General features: G+C 41.0%; 1 pseudogene; it reads right to left on the bottom strand.

Annotated features, from left to right (window-relative positions):
- LOC145163366 (uncharacterized) overlaps positions 1 to 18,663 on the bottom strand; it is a 55,770-nt pseudogene extending 37,107 nt beyond the window's left edge.
- Positions 18,664 to 19,264: the final 601 nt, after the last annotated feature.

The raw sequence follows: 19,264 nt of genomic DNA, 5'->3' as shown, positions 1-19,264 counted from the left end.
TCGGTATAATGCCCAATAGAGTATGACGCAAAGTAATATACCACCGAAGCATGTCAATGAAGTTCTTCTTGTCTGACTCATTGTTGTGCTTGCATCGATGGATAATATTGATTATGTGCTCCCAGCAGTCCGTTGAGAACAGATGCTTATCAACAAGAGCGAAAAGAAATCGGTTAGCTTCGCCTCTTGTGAACATCACTGTAAGATGTGTAGAATCAATTTGACCCAGCTGCATCTTGTTCACATCTCCAGGCTTTACAGTTGGCTTCACAGTTGGTTTCTTCTTCAAAACACTAGCAATCTCCTGATCCATTGTAGCAACTTCATGGACATAGGAAGCCAACATCCTCTTCATATGATCTAGGATCGGCTCATACTCCTTCGCATTAGTGAGCAAAATGTTGTACAATAAGATCCAATCATGAGGATTTAAGTTAGGAAGATCTGCCAGGGAAATCACAGAAACCGAGTTGTCTAAACCTCGGGTTATCTTGAAATTAACATTAACAAATTTCCCTGCAGGCGAAGGTTTTAGCACCTTGACTGTTGTAATCTTCTGTGCACTCCAAGTCATATACTGCGGCTGACCGAACTTGAGATAATAATCAATAAGTTCACGATCAACTTGAGGGTGAGGTGAGGGAACTTGAACTGTTGAATCAAAACAGTGAAAAGTAAATGCCTTTCGTGTTATAGGCATATCACACTGTGAGTCCCTCGTATTCTCACAATCAAACGAAGCTACAGGTTCCAGCCAGTATATGCTTGGAAACTCTATCGCTTCTTTGATCAGCGTTTCCCTAGTCCAAGGAGGAAACAAAGCCTTTTTGCAAATTAGGGCATCATGCTCTTCCTTCTTCTTTCGCTCCCTCTCTTCTTCTTCCTTTGCAACCCGAAGGTTTTCATCTAACTCATGATCCCTTTTCTTCCGTTTCAGGGCATCAGCAATAGTTTCTTGATCTTCATCACTATCATCAGCAAGACCATTCGTCTTTTCTTGATTACCAGAACCCGAAGCTACATTACCCTTCGGTTCTGTTTTGACAATGACCTTCGGTTCAATAGGAGTAGTTTTCTGAGCACCTTCTCCCCCTTGTTGCGGAGTAACCAATCGCTCCGTAACACCATTCATTTCACGTAGAAGTTCAATTGCAGGAAGAAGCTTGGAGGTCAGGTGATTCCGGATTGTCAGTGTAAGAATTGGATCATGAGCATGAAGAACATTGTGCAGCATATTAAGAACGTCACCAGCACAACTTCGAAAAACTACACGCTCAGTTTTCAACAAAGAAATTTCCCGATCGGCTTGAGCCAGTTGAACCTTCTGGACTTCAACGGTAGAGGTTTGACGAGCAAGATCATCCATCAATTTGCTCTCCTTTGCTAAATCAGCATGGATCTTTTCAAGACGAGAATTCACTAAGCTAAGAAGAGAAGTGTTCTCAGCTTGAATCTCAGAACGAACAATCTCGAATTTGGCTTGCTCCCCTTGAAGTGACTGTCACACCCCAAAACCGGAACGGCAGAAACGTTCGGGGGTGGAGGACGTCATGTTCAGTATCACAACAATGCAAAGTAGTAAACAAGCAACAACATCATCCATTGCATTAATAATATAATTTCATACAAGTGTGTTCTGTCAAGTTATATAGACACCAAAAATATACATCAAAATAAAAGATGAGTCTTGAACGAGCTCCATCTTCTCAAAAACCTGGCTCCATTACCTGTCTACTGGTGACCTAAGAATACAAGTTATTTTGAAAGAGTTTATCAGCTTTAAAGCTGGTGAGATCATAAGTATATTAGTGTCTATATTTGTATGAAAGTGTTTGTAAGTCTGTAATGTATAAGTTTGGTAAAAGTTTGTAATTGTTTGAACTCTCCTAGAAAACCCTATGTTTCCTACTAAAAGTAGCCTTCTACCAAGGCATCTAGTGTCTGTGTGTGTGTCTCTTGTAAGAGTATGTATTTTCCCAAATCTGACTATTATTAACCAAAAATATAGTTTTTACATTATTGTTTATTGTGTGAATATCACAAAGTAAATGTAAAGGGAAAATGAAATAGTACTGTAGTGTTGTATTAAGTAACTACTGCTGTACTAATTACTTTAAAGTATTTGTTATTTAAAGTACCATGTGATCGTCCTATATCCTGCTACCGACTCTATAGTAAAACGACGATGTAAGACGTCGTAAGAAATGACGTTTGGCACCTGCAGACTTGCAAGTCCCACTGTAGCGAGCAGCAAGGTGTAGGATAGTCAATCCAGTATAGATCTATACACAAACTCATACGCTCCCCATTTAAGGAGATTTTGGATACAAAACGGGTCATGGCAGGTAGTGTCATGCCCCCGTTAAGTGGCTCACATAACTGTAAGTAATGTATATGTATGTGCTAGCTGTATTGTGTGTTCTTTCTCTGTCTAGCTTGTATGTTTTGTTTCTCATCACTGTGTATTATGTTTGTTTCTCATCACTATGTATTATTTTTGTTTCTCATCACTATGTATTATGTTTGTTTCTGATCACTATGTATTATGTTTGTTTCTCATCACTATGTATTATGTTTGTTTCTCATCAATATGTATTACTCATGAATGAACTGACTCATTGTATGTTTCATTGTTCTAGTAATAGTATCTTCCTAAACTATACCTATTATAGTTTACTAGTAATGTTGTTTGTGTATATGAACATGTTTGTACACCTTTGCTACTCAAAGGCATTGAACTGAATGAAAGAAGTAACCTTTTATATCTATACACATATACATGATATATAACTAGGATTCAAACGACCTTCGGACAAATAACCCGAATACCCTAAGTCCACAACCAAACAAGGAACAGGAAGTAAGGTGAGCTATCAGTCCTAAGTCCTTGCAATCCTACTTATATAATTATATCCATATAGATACACAGAATATAAATTAAAAGAGTTGAATAAAAGTATTTGATATGTAAAAGAGTTTGAAGTAAAACAGTTTGATAACACAGTTTGAAAAGTAAGAAATCCACTTGTTTGGTAGTTATTAATCACATGTGATTGATATAATAACTATAATAGTTCAACTTGTATTCCCCCTCCCCCCACAAAAGCATTTAAAAACATTTAAAAGGTTAATTAAGGGGTATGAACTCACCTGTAGTGAGTGGTTTGGATGAACGGAATGTATAGGATGCTAGGTGTCAAGTGAAGACTTGTACACACACGATGATCCTAGTTAACATATAATATCACATATATGTATCCAATTAGTCTTTAAACAACTAATTAACAAAGTTAAGACATCCTAGGACATGTAAAACACCTTATTTAAGTGCTATAAGTCCTAAGGATTACACCTAAGTGTTGTAGGACATTGCTATTGAGTTTAGGGTTCAAGGGAACCCTTTATTTGAGTTTACGGTTTTGTGACCATAACTCATTGAGTTTACGGTCGTAAACCCAGTTTACGGCCGTAAACTCATGTTTCTTTGACCATCTTGTGTTTTGAAGCCTTAAAGATCACAAGAAGCATTCCTACTTCATGTTTAAGCCTTAGGAAGAGATTAGGGCACCATTTCACTCCTTTTAGGAGTTTACGGTCCTTGGACCATTTCCCTTTGGGTTTACGGCCGTAAACCCAAATGGTTTATGGTCTTTTGATGTTTTCAAGTACTAAGCACATCAAGGAATGGATCTAGGCTAGTTTCCAAGGCTTAGAAGGGACTAGGGCACACTTTGGCACCCTTTTTGGGGTTTACTGTCCAAGAACATCTTGGACCGTAAACACCCTTGATCCTTGGTTTCTTGGGTGTTTTCTTGATGCTTAGAAGTGTAACAAGCTCTCTAATACTCTAGGATAGAAGTACTTACTAGGTAGAAGCTTGAAAAGGTGCTAAAAGTCCAAGAACACTAGTGTGTGTTCTTGGTGTTCTTGGTGAAACTTGAAGATCTACACTTTTGGAATGATTTCACGGATGAAATCATGTTAGATCACTAGATTAAGTAAGATATCAACTTTTTAGGGCTAGAAACACTTACAATGTTGAAGATCAAGAAGAAAAGTCGATGATACTTGAGAGAGAATTGAGTTTTGGATCTTGAAATTGTGAAAAGTGATAAATAATGACTAAGTGTCATATTTATACCCTCTTTTAGGGTTTACGGCCGTAAACACCTTTGTTTAGGCTGTAAACTCCAAACTCTTGGAGTTTTGGAATAATATTGTTGCAAAATAAACCCTACGGCATCCTCTCTCCTGTTATCTCCTGAAGTACTAATCTTAAAATACTCAAACTTATTCCAAAAAGCTTGAAAATTAGCAGAAATAGTTTTGACTCCTATTGAAGTAAATGGTTGTACATAATAGAAATTTCGGGTTGTCACATCATCCCCCTGTTAGAAGGAATTTCGTCCCGAAATTAGAATTTAAGCAAATAAGTAGTTACAAATAACTAAGTAAAAAGATGAGGATATTTCAGTTTCTTCTGATCCTCTCGCTCCCAAGTGAATTCAGGTCCTCGCTTGGCGTTCCAGCGAACCTTCACTATCGGGATACGACTTTGTTTCGTTTGCTTGACCTCCCGGTCCATGATCTCTACTGGTTCTTCCACAAAGTTGAGGCTCTCGTTGATCTCGATCTCGTCGAGTGGGATTACAAGATTCTCGTGGGACAGACACTTTTTCAAGTTCGAGACGTGGAAAGTAGAATGTACGTTACTGAGTTTGCGTGGTAAGTTAAGTTTGTAAGCTACAGGGCCGATTCTTGCAAGAATCTCGAAAGGCCCTATGTACCTTGGATTTAGCTTTCCACGCTTTCCGAAGCGTATCAAGCCCTTCCAGGGTGACACCTTCAATAGAACACGGTCACCCACCTGGAATTCCAACGGTTTCCTTCGTTTATCAGCGTAGCTTTTCTGTCGGTCTCTAGAGGCTTTCAATTGTTCACGAATATGAACGATCTTCTCTGTCGTTTCCCGAATGATCTCCGGACCTGTGAGAGTGCTTTCAGGAACTCGTCCTTTAGCTAACTGGGTATCACCCACCTCAGCCCAGCACAGAGGGGATATGCACTTTCGGCCATAAAGGGCCTCGAATGGAGCAGCCTTTATGCTCGTGTGATAACTGTTGTTGTAGGAAAATTCGACAAGGGGTAAATGAGTATCCCATGCTTTCCCAAAGTCGATCACACAGGCTCGCAGCATATCTTCCAAGGTTTGGATAGTCCTCTCACTTTGCCCATCTGTCTGTGGATGGTAGGCTGTACTCATGTCTAGCCTAGTTCCTAGGGAACTTTGTAACGACTGCCAGAACCTCGAAGTGAATCTACTATCTCTGTCTGAGATAATGGATATGGGAACACCGTGCAGTCGTATAATCTCCCTAATGTAAGTTCTTGTAAGCTTCTCCATCTTGTCTGTTTCCTTGATAGGCAGGAAGTGTGAGGACTTGGTCAACCTGTCGACGATGACCCATATGGTATCAAGTCCACCCGTTGTCTTGGGCAACTTGGTTATGAAATCCATAGTAATCCGCTCCCACTTCCATTCTGGTATCTCTGGCTGTTGTAGTAGACCGGAGGGTTTCTGGTATTCGACCTTGACCTTGGCGCAAGTAAGGCATTTACTCACGAAGGTAGCAATATATGCTTTCATGTTAGGCCACCAGTATAACTTTTTAAGATCCAGATACATCTTATCTAAACCCGGGTGGATGGAATAACGAGTGTTGTGCGCCTTGTTCATGACCAAGTCTCTGAAACCACCGCGTTTCGGGGTCCAGATCTGATCCATGATAAAATAAGCTCCGCCACCCTTAACCTCCAAGTTGTTATCCATCCCTCTCAGGGATTCACCCGCCACATTTTCAGGTTTCAAAGCGTCGAGCTGAGCCTCCTTAATTTGCATGGACAAGTGTGAATGGATAGTCATAGTCAATGATTTGACTCTACGACCAGAATATTCTTTCCGACTTAGGGCGTCAGCTACTACGTTGGCTTTACCCGGATGATAACGAATTTCGCATTCGTAATCACTGAGTAGCTCGACCCACCGTCGTTGTCTCATGTTGAGCTCCTTCTGGTCGAATATGTGTTGTAGGCTCTTGTGGTCTGTAAAGATTGTGATCTTTGTACCGTACAGGTAGTGTCTCCAAATCTTCAGAGCAAACACAACTGCTCCTAGTTCAAGATCGTGGGTAGTGTAGTTGACCTCATTTGTCTTGAGTTGTCTCGAGGCATAGGCGATGACCTTACCTCGCTGCATCAGAACACATCCGAGCCCTTGATTCGACGCATCGGAATAGACAATGAAGTCTTTTATCCCTTCGGGGAGGGATAGTATTGGTGCGGTGCATAAGGCTCTTTTGAGCATTTGGAACACTCTCTCCTGCTTCTCTTCCCAGTCAAAGGCCACGCCCTTCTGGGTCAGTGTCGTAAGAGGTTTCGCAATGCGGGAGAAGTTCTGAATGAACCTGCGATAGTAGCCAGCGAGGCCTAGAAATTGACGAATTTATGTAGGCGTCTTCGGTGCTGACCAGTTCTCAATGGCTTTAATTTTGGAAGGGTCCACGTGTATTCCCTCTTCGCTAACCACGTGCCCTAAGAATTCGACTCGTCGGATCCAAAATTCGCATTTCGAGAACTTCACATAGAGCTTCTCCGAACAAAGGGTTTCTAAGACTAGTCGCAGATGTTGACTATGTTTTTCCTTACTACGAGAGTAGATAAGTATGTCATTGATGAAGACGATGACGAACTGATCCAAGTAAGGACGACACACCCTATTCATTAAGTCCATGAATACTGCGGGCGCGTTTGGTAATCCGAACGGCATCACTACGAATTCATAGTGCCCATAACGAGTTCGGAAGGCTGTCTTCGGAACATCCTCCCCTAGCACTCGTAGTTGTTGATATCCGAATCTTAAGTCGATCTTTGAAAAGAAATTCGCCCCTTGAAGTTGGTCAAATAAATCGTCAATACGAGGCAAAGGATAATGATTTTTGATGGTCAGTTTGTTGAGCTCCCTGTAGTCGATGCATATACGAAACGATCCGTCTTTCTTCTTGACGAACAAGATTGGAGCTCCCCAGGGTGAGAAGCTTGGTCTTATAAAGCCCTTGTTGAGCAGTTCGTTAAGTTGACAGGACAGCTCTTGCATCTCTGCAGGTGCTAGACAATAGGGCAATTTGGCTACGGGGGTAGCCCCTGGAACTAAGTCGATTCGAAACTCGACTTGACGTTGCAGAGGTAATCCTGGGAGTTCTTCCGGAAAGATGTCGGGAAAGTCGCGTACTACTGGAATGTTCTGAATGTCTTTCATTTCTTGGCTCACATCGACCACATGAGCAAGGAATGCGCGACATTCCTTTCGCAAGAATTTCTGAGCTTGAATGCTCGAGATGATACGAAGGTTCGTGCCGGGTTTGTCGCCATAAACTACTAGAGTTTCGCCAGACGGTAGATTAAGGCGTACAGCCTTTTCGTAACACATGATGTCGGCACGATGAAGACTCAACCAATCCATGCCGATAATGACGTCGAAACTTTTAATGGAGACCGGCATGAGGTCGATCGAAAATGAATGGCTATCTAGTGTTAGGGTACACCCTATGAATATACTGTTAGTGCTCTCTGTTTTTCCATTAGCCATTTCTATAGTGAACGGTTCTTTAAGTGCTCGTGATTTTTGCTTAAGTAAATGAGCAAATTTTTGATTCACGAAACTCCTCTCCGCTCCACTATCAAACAGAATGCATGTATAAGAGTTATCGAGGAGAAACGTACCAGTGACCACTGTGGGGTCGGCAACCGCTTCCTCGTGGCCTATGGCCAGAGCTCTTGCCACTCCACCGACATTCCCTGCCTTCGGGCAGTTCCTTTTGTAGTGGCCTACCTCGCCACAACCATAGCAAGTTTGGCTCACACCATCACCGGGGACTTGGGTGATTGGCCTCGCCGGAGCTTTGCAGAAACGGGCAGTGTGCCCCTTCCTGTTGCAGTTCAAACACTGCATTTCCCGGCAGGCTCCTACGTGGTGGAAGTTGTATTTGTTGCACTTAGGCAAACTTCCAGCGTACTGCTTTACCGGAGCAGCAGCGGCAAGTGCTATCGCAGCATGAACTGCCACGACCTGCTGCTTTTTGGCAGCCTTTGTCTTTCTCTTGTCATCCCAAAACTTCCGCTTGGAATCAGCGGTTCTGACGGGTTCTGAGATGGCCAGGGTTGTTGTTGCGGCCGGGGTACGAACCCCATGGTCTATGAGCCGCTGTACCAATCGCTTGGCACTATCAAATGTAGTGGGGTTTGAAGCCAAAACATTTCCCTGGAATGGAGGCACCAGCCCCCATATGTATCTTTCAATCTTCTTCTCCTCCGTATGAACCATGTTGGGACAGAGGGCCACCAGTTCACAGAACCTGGCGGTGGAGGAGACTATGTTGGAGCCCTTCATGGTTAGGCTCCACAGTTCTTCCTCTAGCTTTTGGATTTTGCCCCTCGGGCAGTACTCCTCAACCATTAGCTCTCTCAGAGCTTCCTAGCCCATAGCATTTGCCACTATAAGGGATAGTGACTTGACATGGCTATTCCACCATGTTAGGGCTTTTGACTCAAACGTGCAAGCAGCAAACTTGACCTTGCTCCCTTCTGGACAGGAGCAGATCTCGAAAACCGATTCGGTCTTCTCGAACCATTGCGAGAGGGCAATGACTCCGCCAGTCCCTTTGAAGGACAATGGTTTGCAGTTTGTGAAGTCCTTGTAGGAGCACTCCCTGGAGCGCACAGGGATTTCACCATGAGTAGATAGGACAGGGGTTCCTCCTCCAGTGGAACCAGAAGAATGATATTGTGCCATGGCTGTAGCCACAGCCGCAGCTACAGCAGCATGCAGAGCTGTCGTGTGGAATTGAGGAGCAGGTGCTGTCGGTGCGGGAGGATCGCGTCTTGTCGATTTACGTGGAGGCATCCTTTAACTATAGGATTAGAAACATGAAGGTATTGATAAGAATTTAATAGGAAGTAGATAAGAATGACTCATGGACTAACTCTCCATAGTCCAACAGCACAAATGAATAACACGATCGATTGTAAGCGAAAGCATTTGGATATAATTTCCATGAGATTAGATATATGTCAATAATACTGGGATTACAGATGTAATGAGTTCGGGAAAAATGACCTAGAAGTAGGTCTTACATCAACCAAGATGGAAAATTTTGACACACTACTACTTAATCAAGACCTAACGGGTCTAAGATTTACAAAGATAGGAAATTAGATTAGAGTTTTTACACTAACTAGGTTACATCCAAAAGAGAAGTCGATGAGACTCTAACGGCGACGAGAACTACTAGAGTGAGTTCTTGACTCCGACAGAAGACGTTCTATGTCCCTCATACGTCTTTTAGACCTTGCCTGCTGAGCTCGAAGTTCCCTGACTTCAGCTTGGGTTTCAGTAAGTTCCCTTTGCAGAACTGCATTGCGGACCTGAGTCCTTTCATGAGCAGGCTCAAGTTGGCGAATACGGACGGTGTTAACGCCGGAGTTGGCGTCAATCTCCACTACTCGGTCAATAGCTGCTCGACCTTGCTTAGTGTTCCGAGCAATCCTACGGACCATGATGGGTAGGACCCTGTCAGCTGAACCTCCCTCAGTGAGGTTGTAGAAAATTTTGTCTCCATTGTAGGGTATGGGGTGACCCTGTTCCTGACTCCATCTATTCAAGTTTGTGGCCCACATAGGAGTGGGTCCTTGAAATGTTGGACGAGGGTTCAGGTTTGGGTCTTGAGCAGCTGGGGGTAGGTTGTTGACTTCAGGCTCTGAGTCAGAACCATCAGAAAAGCCTTCAGCTTCGTGATCATCCAAAGGGATTGGGTGATCATCTTCTGGCTCTTCTCCCAGCCATCCTGCATTGTCGTGGTTGGGATAGTACGGGTCTCCGGGAATATGGAATCCAGCCATGAAATCTACGCGAGAAAAGGGATAAAGAAATAACTAAATAGACTAACTAATTACATAATTATAAGATGATCTTTATCAGTTACTTCAACATTCGCGTAGTGCATACCAGTCATATGTAACCAAGACAGGATAGACCTTCGAATAAGCGACCCTAACTCTAAGCCCACAACCAAACAAGGAACAGGAAGTAAAGCAAAGATCACAAATTCTAAGTCTATGATATCCTAGACACATATAACCTTAGCGTATCCACTCCGCAACTATTGACATACTTAATAAAGACCTTTAGTTCTCAGATAGGTAATTAATAGCAACACAAAATACTCCTATAGTATTTGAAGTTTATGTTCTGTTCTACTGTTCTCGTTGTAGTAGTGTTGGTAAGTTTTTAGACTTGTTGCAACCTCACAACCACACTTAGGCACATGCTAATCACTCCTCGGATAATGTAGTTGATCAGGCTACATCTTCCCAGGGTTGACCATATGTCTCTAAGTCTACTTGTGTTGTCCAACAATCGTAATACTTTTGTTCTGTCCTAGTGACACTGATTTTAGTATGAATGCAGGTATGTATACTTGGGTAAATATTTTATTATTTAAAAGTATAAACTCTTTATCAGAGTATTTTAATCCCGCTATGTTTATAGTTCGTATATCTTTTATGGGTTGATACACTCGATTCACTATAAACAATGCTCTGATACCAATCTGTCACACCCCAAAACCGGAACGGCAGAAACGTTCGGGGGTGGAGGACGTCATGTTCAGTATCACAACAATGCAAAGTATTAAACAAGCAACAACATCATCCATTGCATTAATAATATAATTTCATACAAGTGTGTTCTGTCAAGTTATATAGACACCAAAAATATACATCAAAATAAAAGATGAGTCTTGAACGAGCTCCATCTTCACAAAAACCTGGCTCCGGTACCTGTCTACTGGTGACCTGAGAATACAAGTTATTTTGAAAGAGTTTATCAGCTTTAAAGCTGGTGAGATCATAAGTATATTAGTGTCTGTATTTGTATGAAAGTGTTTGTAAGTCTGTAATGTATAAGTTTTGTAAAAGTTTGTAATTGTTTGAACTCTCCTAGAAAACCCTATGTTTCCTACTAAAAGTAGCCTTCTACCAAGGCATCTAGTGTCTGTGTGTGTGTCTCTTGTAAGAGTATGTATTTTCCCAAATCTGAATATTATTACCCAAAAATATAGTTTTTACATTATTATTTATTGTGTGAATATCACAAAGTAAATGTAAAGGGAAAATGAAATAGTACTGTAGTGTTGTATTAAGTAACTACTGCTGTACTAATTACTTTAAAGTATTTGTTATTTAAAGTACCATGTGATCGGCCTGTATCCTGCTACCGACTCTATAGTAAAACGACGATGTAAGACGTCGTAAGAAATGACGTTTGGCACCCGTAGAATTGCAAGTCCCACTCTAGCGAGCAGCAAGGTCTAGGATAGTCAATCCAGTATAGATCTATACACAAACTCATATGCTCCCCATTTAAGGAGATTCTGGATACAAAACGGGTCATGACAGGTAGTGCCATGCCCCCGTTACGTGGCTCACATAACTGTAAGTAATGTATATGTATATGTATATGTATGTGCTAGCTGTATTGTGTGTTCTTTCTCTGTCTAGCTTGTATGTTTTGTTTCTCATCACTGTGTATTATGTTTGTTTCTCATCACTATGTATTATGTTTGTTTCTCATCACTATGTATTATGTTTGTTTCTCATCACTATGTATTATGTTTGTTTCTCATCACTATGTATTACTCATGAATGAACTGACTCATTGTATGTTTCATTGTTCTAGTAATAGTATCTTCCTAAACTATACCCATTATAGTTTACTAGTAATGTTGTTTGTGTATATGAACATGTTTGTACACCTTTGCTACTCAAAGGCATTGAACTGAATGAAAGAAGTAACCTTTTATATCTATACACATATACATGATATATAACTAGGATTCAAACAACCTTCGGACAAATAACCCGAATACCCTAAGTCCACAACCAAACAAAGAACAGGAAGTAAGGTGAGTTATCAGTCCTAAGTCCTTTCAATCCTACTTATATAATTATATCCATATAGATACACATAATATAAGTTAAAAGAGTTTAATAAAAGTATTTGATATGTAAAAGAGTTTGTAAAACAGTTTGAAGTAAAACAGTTTGATAACACAGTTTGAAAAGTAAGAAATCCACTTGTTTGGTAGTTATTAATCACATGTGATTGATATAATAACTATAATAGTTCAACTTGTATTCCCCCCCCCCCCACAAAAGCATTTAAAAACATTTAAAAGGTTAATTAAGGGGTATGAACTCACCTGTAGTGAGTGGTTTGGATGAACGGAATGTATAGGATGCTAGGTGTCAAGTGAAGACTTGTACACACACGATGATCGTAGTTAACATATAATATCACATATATGTATCCAATTAGTCTTTAAACAAATAATTAACAAAGTTAAGACATCCTAGGACATGTAAAACACCTTATTTAAGTGCTATAAGTCCTAAGGATTGCACCTAAGTGTTGTAGGACATTGCTATTGAGTTTAGGGTTCAAGGGAACAAGGAGGTGGAGATGGAGGAGGAGTTGGAATTTTGTCATTGAGTTGTTCAGTAGGAGTTGGAGAACAAGGAGGTATATTACCTCTTGGTGAACCGTCACGTTGAACTTCTTCTTCCTCATCATCCGATTGCTCATCATCATGTTCTGAGCTTGAAGGGGTAGGACTCTTTGGTTTCCGTGCCATTTGCTTGACTTTCTTTGGAGCCGAAGAATCGGCCTTTTCAGCCTTTCGCTTTTTGGACTTGACAGGCTTAGAAGAAGGACCTTCGGTTTCCACCTTCTTGGTATCTGCCCTCTTCCCTCGCTTTGATGGCTTTTCCATAGCATCTAAGGCAGCCTGATGTTCAGGAGTCAGTTCTCTTGGGCCCTTGGGAGTAAGCTTCCGGTAGTCAGCCATCACATGACTTTCGCTCGACACACACCTGTACATTGTTTCAGGTATCGAACCATTGTGAGAAAACTTGGTGCATCTGAGAAGATAATCTTCTTTCTATGAAAAGTAGCCACAGAGGAGAACATTGCATCGTTCATAACTGGAATCTGTAAGTTTTCAATGGCCTGTCGGGTGATGATGGTCCAGAAACGACCACAGGAAATCTCTAAATGTCTCGTTGAGGAGTTGAGACTTTGCACCAGTTGCGACCAAATAATAGAGCCATAATCCATGTTAATACCATTGTAGAGACCATAGAGAATGGTCATAAAACCCTTACTCGTACCATCTGACCCAGCTACCCGTTCCGCCAAACCCTTGTTGATAAGAGTAAGTAACCCATTCCATTGTGGCAGCAAATAGGACTTCTTAAACTTTGTCACTGTTGTAAGGACATCAGTATACCCCATCTCATAAAACATCATAAACAACTGGGTTGTGGTGATGAAATCAGGAGAGATGACAAAAGCATCAACAGCAAGCCCTAACAGGGAGCAGAATCGGGCTTTCGAAACAGATGCCTTGTGATTGATGATTTGAAAATAGATCATCTCCTTGTTCTTGTCGTAAGACGCAGTAGAGTACACTTGTGACAGCAGAGACATGGGAACAGATTCCACCTACGTAAGAGCGATAACCGGTGGGGAGTACTTGAGACATTCGACAACGTGGACCATGTACGAATCATACAAAAAGGGGTTTAGTTGAATGATCAGGTTCTGATTAGGTTTGATCACAAGCAATGACGATGAAGCAGTATGTTCTTGAAGAGATGATGATTCTACCATTGTTGATGTAAGGAAGAAGATGAACAGTTGAAGGTCGCCTGTTGTATTTGAGAGAGTTTGAAGAAGGTAAGAAGGTACAATAGGTGCGAGAAACCCTTTATATACCGTTGCCAGGAGAGAGAAAGAATTTCCGTGATGATGATACGATCACTGAAACGTCGCCTGAAAAAGCGCGATTTGACAGCTTGGTTTCCCTAGATAGACGTCATCAAGCGTGGGTTTAGAAACCGTTTCAAATTCACGTGCCCAATATGAATGATTATCCGATGACGCGATTCAAAATCTTATCCACAGATTGTCTTTTCAAATTCACTTTCGCTCCATATGTCAAAATAACCACTTTCGCTCCAAAAAAAACTTTAAACAGACCATAAGGAACATCAACCAAAATTTTGGAAAATCACAAAGAATTGTCGTATAAGAGTGTGCCAAAAATAAAGAAATAAAGCAAAATGTGTATGGGATGTGAGTGATGTCTTTAATAAGACATGAAGCAGATGATTCCGGGCAAGAATCTCTTCCTTCAAAGTCAAGAGAGACTTGAAGTGCTTGTGTGGTTCCCTGAAAAAATACGATCGAGTGTTTGTAAAGAAACACCGAAAGGCTTCTTTTCAAATAATGGGTCTAAAGGGTGGCTTATCTTCAACCGAACTTCGATACTTAACATAAGACCGAAAGTTGGATGAAGTACTTGTGAGACCGATGTGGTCTGTTGAACAAGTAGGTTGGATAGAATTTGTTGTGACTAATGATGTTATAAAAATCTCAAAAACAAAAACCAAACTAGATCTTTGTGGGAAGAAATGTCTTGGTGTTAGACAATTTCATAAAGACCACTCAAAAAATAAAATGAGATTTCGTTAGGTAACAAGTGAGATCTTGAATATAAATATTCACCGTCAATTCATTATTGGTGTTGGATTTTGGGTCTCACTTAGCACGTGGTGTACACAGCTAAGATCATAAACACAAATTTTGTGTAACCATAAACCTCAGTGGTAATATCTTAGAGTCTCAAGGGTTAACTTGGTGAAACGAAAGTTGATGGAGAATGTAGAGGAGATGGTTAAGGAACCGAAAGTACCCCTGCTATATAAAAGTGACAAAGCAGAAAACTCTTAACTCATTTGAGAAGAGTAAGGTAGCTCATGACTTGAGTGAATTTAGCAGCCTGATTGGGAAGAAGCGATATGTATAGATCGAATCATTAAGCCCTTACTCATAGTCTTAGAGGCTTCGGTCTACATGCAGCAGCATGCTTCTAGGGGCACTTAACTAGTTCATATTAAAATGGTCGTACCTGCCCTAGCTCCAATTTATGTAGCAACGATGTACTTGGTACCTAGTAAAGAGAATAAACAAATACAAACAAACTACACACACAAACAAAACAAAAAAAACAGAAGATAATAAAAGAAAAAAACTTTTTGGAATTGTGAATTTTCTGAAAAATAATAAAAACAGAAATAATATTTTTGAATTTTGAAGTTTTCTGAAAAATAAGAAAAAGAAACAAGAATAAACGAAATTAATGTTAAAAACTCTAGGAATAAAGATAAAAGAAAAAACATAGCAAGAAAAAGATTTAAAACAGAGTTTACAAAGTATACAGCCGAAATCAAACCTTAAAGGAATGAAGCGAAATAAGCCGAGCGATCGGTTCATTTCGGTTCCCTAAAATTTCGGAGCCGAAATAGACCGAGCGTTCGGTTCATTTCGGTTCCCGAAAATTATGGAGCCGAAATAGACCGAGCGTTCGGTTCATTTCGGTTCCCGAAAATTATGGAGCCGAAATAGACCGAGCGTTCAGTTCATTTCAGTTCTCGATAATTTCCGGAACCAAAATAGACCGAGCGTTCGCTCTATTTCGCTTGTCTAATTTTTAGAGAGAGGTTTGAGGGTTCGGTACCGACTCTGCTTCCATCATTCCCAAACCTTGTAAAATTTTAATGAAGTTTGCTTCTGGTAAGGCTTTAGTGAAGATGTCAGCTAGTTGATCAGAGAACCGAACGAAATGAACTTCCACGTTTCCATCTTCAACATGGTCCTTGATGAAATGGTATCTTAGTGCAATATGCTTTGTCATTGAGTGTTGCACTGGATTGTGACATATTCTTATCGCGCTCTCAGAGTCACAATAGAGAGGTATTTTCTTCATACTCAGTCTGTAGTCTCTTAGTTGGCTTTGTATCCAGATCACTTGTGAGGTACAGGATGTTGCAGCTATGTACTCAGCTTCGGCTGTTGAAAGAGACACACAAGTTTGCTTCTTAGACTGCCAACTAACAAGTTTACCATCAAGGAATTGGCATCCTCCAGTTGTGCTCTTTCGGTTCAGACCGCATCCTCCAAGATCGGCGTCAGAAAAGGCTTGAACAAAGAATCCGGATCTAGCAGGGTACCAAAGACCGAGAGAAGAGGTTCGCTTCAAATAACGGAAAATAGTTTTCACTGCCACTATGTGAGGTTCTCTTGGATTTGCTTGAAACCTGGCACAATAACAAACAGAGAACATAATGTCTGGTCTACTAGCTGTTAGATACATAAGAGACCCTATCATTTAACGATAGAGTGTTACGTCAACAGCAAGTTTTTTCCAGAGATGGTGTTAACTTTGTTCCAAACGTCATGGGAACCTTCACCTTCGAATCTCCCGTCATACCGAACTTCGCCAGCAAGTTCTTCGTGTAGGCCTCCTGGTTGATAAAAATGCCTTCTAGTCCCTGTCTTATATTCAATCCAAGGAAAAAGTTAATTGGACCCATTGCACTCATTTCAAATTTAGTCTCCATCAACTTCCTGAATTCAGCCGTTAAGATAGGATTCGTGGAGCCGAAGATGATGTCATCGACATAAATCTGAACTATCATTAGATGTTCACCTTCTTTCTTTCGAAAGAAGGTTGGTTCAACCGAACCTTGCTTGAATTTCAACATTTTAAGAAAGCGAGTTAATGTTTCATACCAGGCCCTTGGTGCTTGCTTCAGACCATATACAGATTTATCCAACATATAGCAGTGATCAGGGTATTTCTCGTTTACGAAACCAGGTGGTTGCTCAACATACACCGTTTCTTCTAGTTCTCCATTTAAGAAAGCACATTTCACATCCATCTGGAAAACTTCAAAGTTTTTATGTGCAGCATATGCCAGAAAGATACTAACTGATTCCAACCTTGCTACAGGAGCGAAGGTCTCCTCATAGTCTATCCCTTCTTCTTGGCAATATCCCTTCACCACCAGCCGAGCCTTATTGCGAATGACGTTGCCCTCTTTATCCAACTTATTCCTGAAGACCCATTTTAAGCCGACCACAGAAGCATCCTTTGGAGTGGGAATCAGCCTCCAAACTCGATTACGTTCAAACTCATGGAGTTCATCTTGCATTGCTTGTACCCAATCAGCGTGATCAAGTGCAGCATTAACCGTCTTCGGTTCGATTTTCGAGACAAACGAATTAAACATGCAGAATTCAACATTTAGAGAATAAGGCAGTTTGTTTCTCTTTCAATTGAGAACGTGTGAGAACTCGCTCAGATGATTCACCAATTATTTGTGTTTTGGGATGATCCTTAGTCCATTTCGTTAGAGGATGGTAATTAGGGTCATAGACAGGATCCAACTCTGCATTTACCTCTTCTTCAAATTCTGATTGATCACCTTCGTCATTTGTATTCTCATTTTCCTCCTCAAATGGCGAAGCGTATCCCATGTCAGGTTCAGGATTCTCCCCCTCGGTTGGAGTTGGATTCTCCCCCTCGAAAGGCAAATCGGTTGTTTTTGGTACAGATGAACCCTCCTCCTTGAACATTGAGCTGCTTTTTGGAGGGTCAGTTGAGGGTTGACCACCAGTCGATTTAGGAGGTTCATTTTCCATATCTTTTGCAGCTTCATCGATGATCCTTTTCAGATTGTCGATTTTGTTGTCTCCTGCTTTCGCCTCTGAATGTATAGCCTTTTCTGGTTCATCAAATAGCCTTATGTACTCTTCAAACAAGTTGGAAATGGGAACCGAGACTTGTCCTGATTTTGGAAAAATTTCCCCCATGGTACTTTTGCATGTTTGAACTTTCTTCATGTAGTTGTCATCAAAGGTTACATAGTAGGTTTCTTCAATACGCTTGGAGTGTTTATTCAAAACCCTATATGCCTTTGAAGTGAATGAATAACCAAGAAAAATTCCCTCATCGACTTTGACGTCGAACTTGTTTCGGTTCTCTTTGGAGTTGAAAATGAAGCATCTTGAACCAAACACGTGGAAAAACTTAATGTTGGGCTTCCGATTGTTCAGAATCTCATACGGAGTGATGGAGAATCGTTAGTTAAGTAAGGATCGGTTCTGAGTGTAGCATGCAGTTCCAACTGCATTAGCCTAGAAGTATAACAGAAGAGAAGCGAAGCTCAGCATGGTTCGGGCTGCCTCACATAAGGAACGGTTTCGTCTTTCAACAATTCCATTCTGTTGTGGTGTATAGGGAGTCGAGAAGTTGTGAGATATCCCCTTTTCAGCCAGAAAATCTTCAAAATCTTTATTCTTGAATTTAAGCCTATTGTCGCTTCTAATATTCCTCACCATCTTTCGCAGCTGCAGTTCCACTTGCGTGATAAACGCCTTCAACCGGGGAGTCGCGTCTAATTTCTGTTTAAGAAAGAAAACCCAGGTGAAGCGTCAAAAATCATCTACTATGACAAGAATGAACTTACTACCACCGATGCTTTTGATAGCCGAAGGTACACATAAGTCAATATGCAGAAGTTCAAGAGCTTCAACAATCTTTGTATTGATACGTGTAGGATGGCTCTTTCTGCTTTGTTTGCCCATCTCACACGCTACACACAGGTGTTCCTTATCAAACTTGAGAAGAGGAAGGCCTCGAACATGATCACCAAGCACCAACTTATTAATGTCTTTGAAGTTCAGGTGCGATAGGCGTCGATGCCATAACCAGCTTTCATCAGAGTTCACCTTTGACAGCAGGCATATTGTTGGTTTTCCTCGTATTGGGTTGAGATTTAAAGGATACATCTCTCCCTTGCATTCAGACTTCAACAGAACTCTTTTGGACTGCTTTTCAATAATTTCTGATCCCTCATCATCAAATGAAACTTTCAAACCGGTTCCCACAACCAATTGAGATACACTGATGAGGTTGTGCTGCAATCCTTCCATGTAAGCCACTTTTCGAATTGTGAATTCTCCGTTGGTTATCATTCCATATAATTTGATTGTGCCATAAGAATTGTTTCCATACTTCACACATCCACCATCCTTAAGGGACCGAAACTCCCTCAGCTCTTCCCTCCTTCCTGTCATGTGACGTGAGCAGCCACTGTCTATGTACCATTCGTCATCGAACTGCTCGCCACTTATAACCTGCAAATTCAAGCAGATTTAGGAACCCAAAGTTTCTTGGGCCCTTGTGAGTCTTTTACAGAAAAAGGAATAGCAATAGAAAGATCAACCAAATAAGTTCTTTTTATT

The sequence above is a fragment of the Lactuca virosa genome, chromosome 3 (assembly GCF_052849685.1).
Source record: "Lactuca virosa cultivar CGN04683 chromosome 3, Lactuca_virosa_CGN04683_v6, whole genome shotgun sequence".
In the NCBI taxonomy this organism is placed as follows: Eukaryota; Viridiplantae; Streptophyta; class Magnoliopsida; order Asterales; family Asteraceae; genus Lactuca; species Lactuca virosa.
The sequence above is the reverse complement of the archived record's forward strand: the minus strand, read 5'-3'. Positions and strand labels throughout refer to the sequence as shown.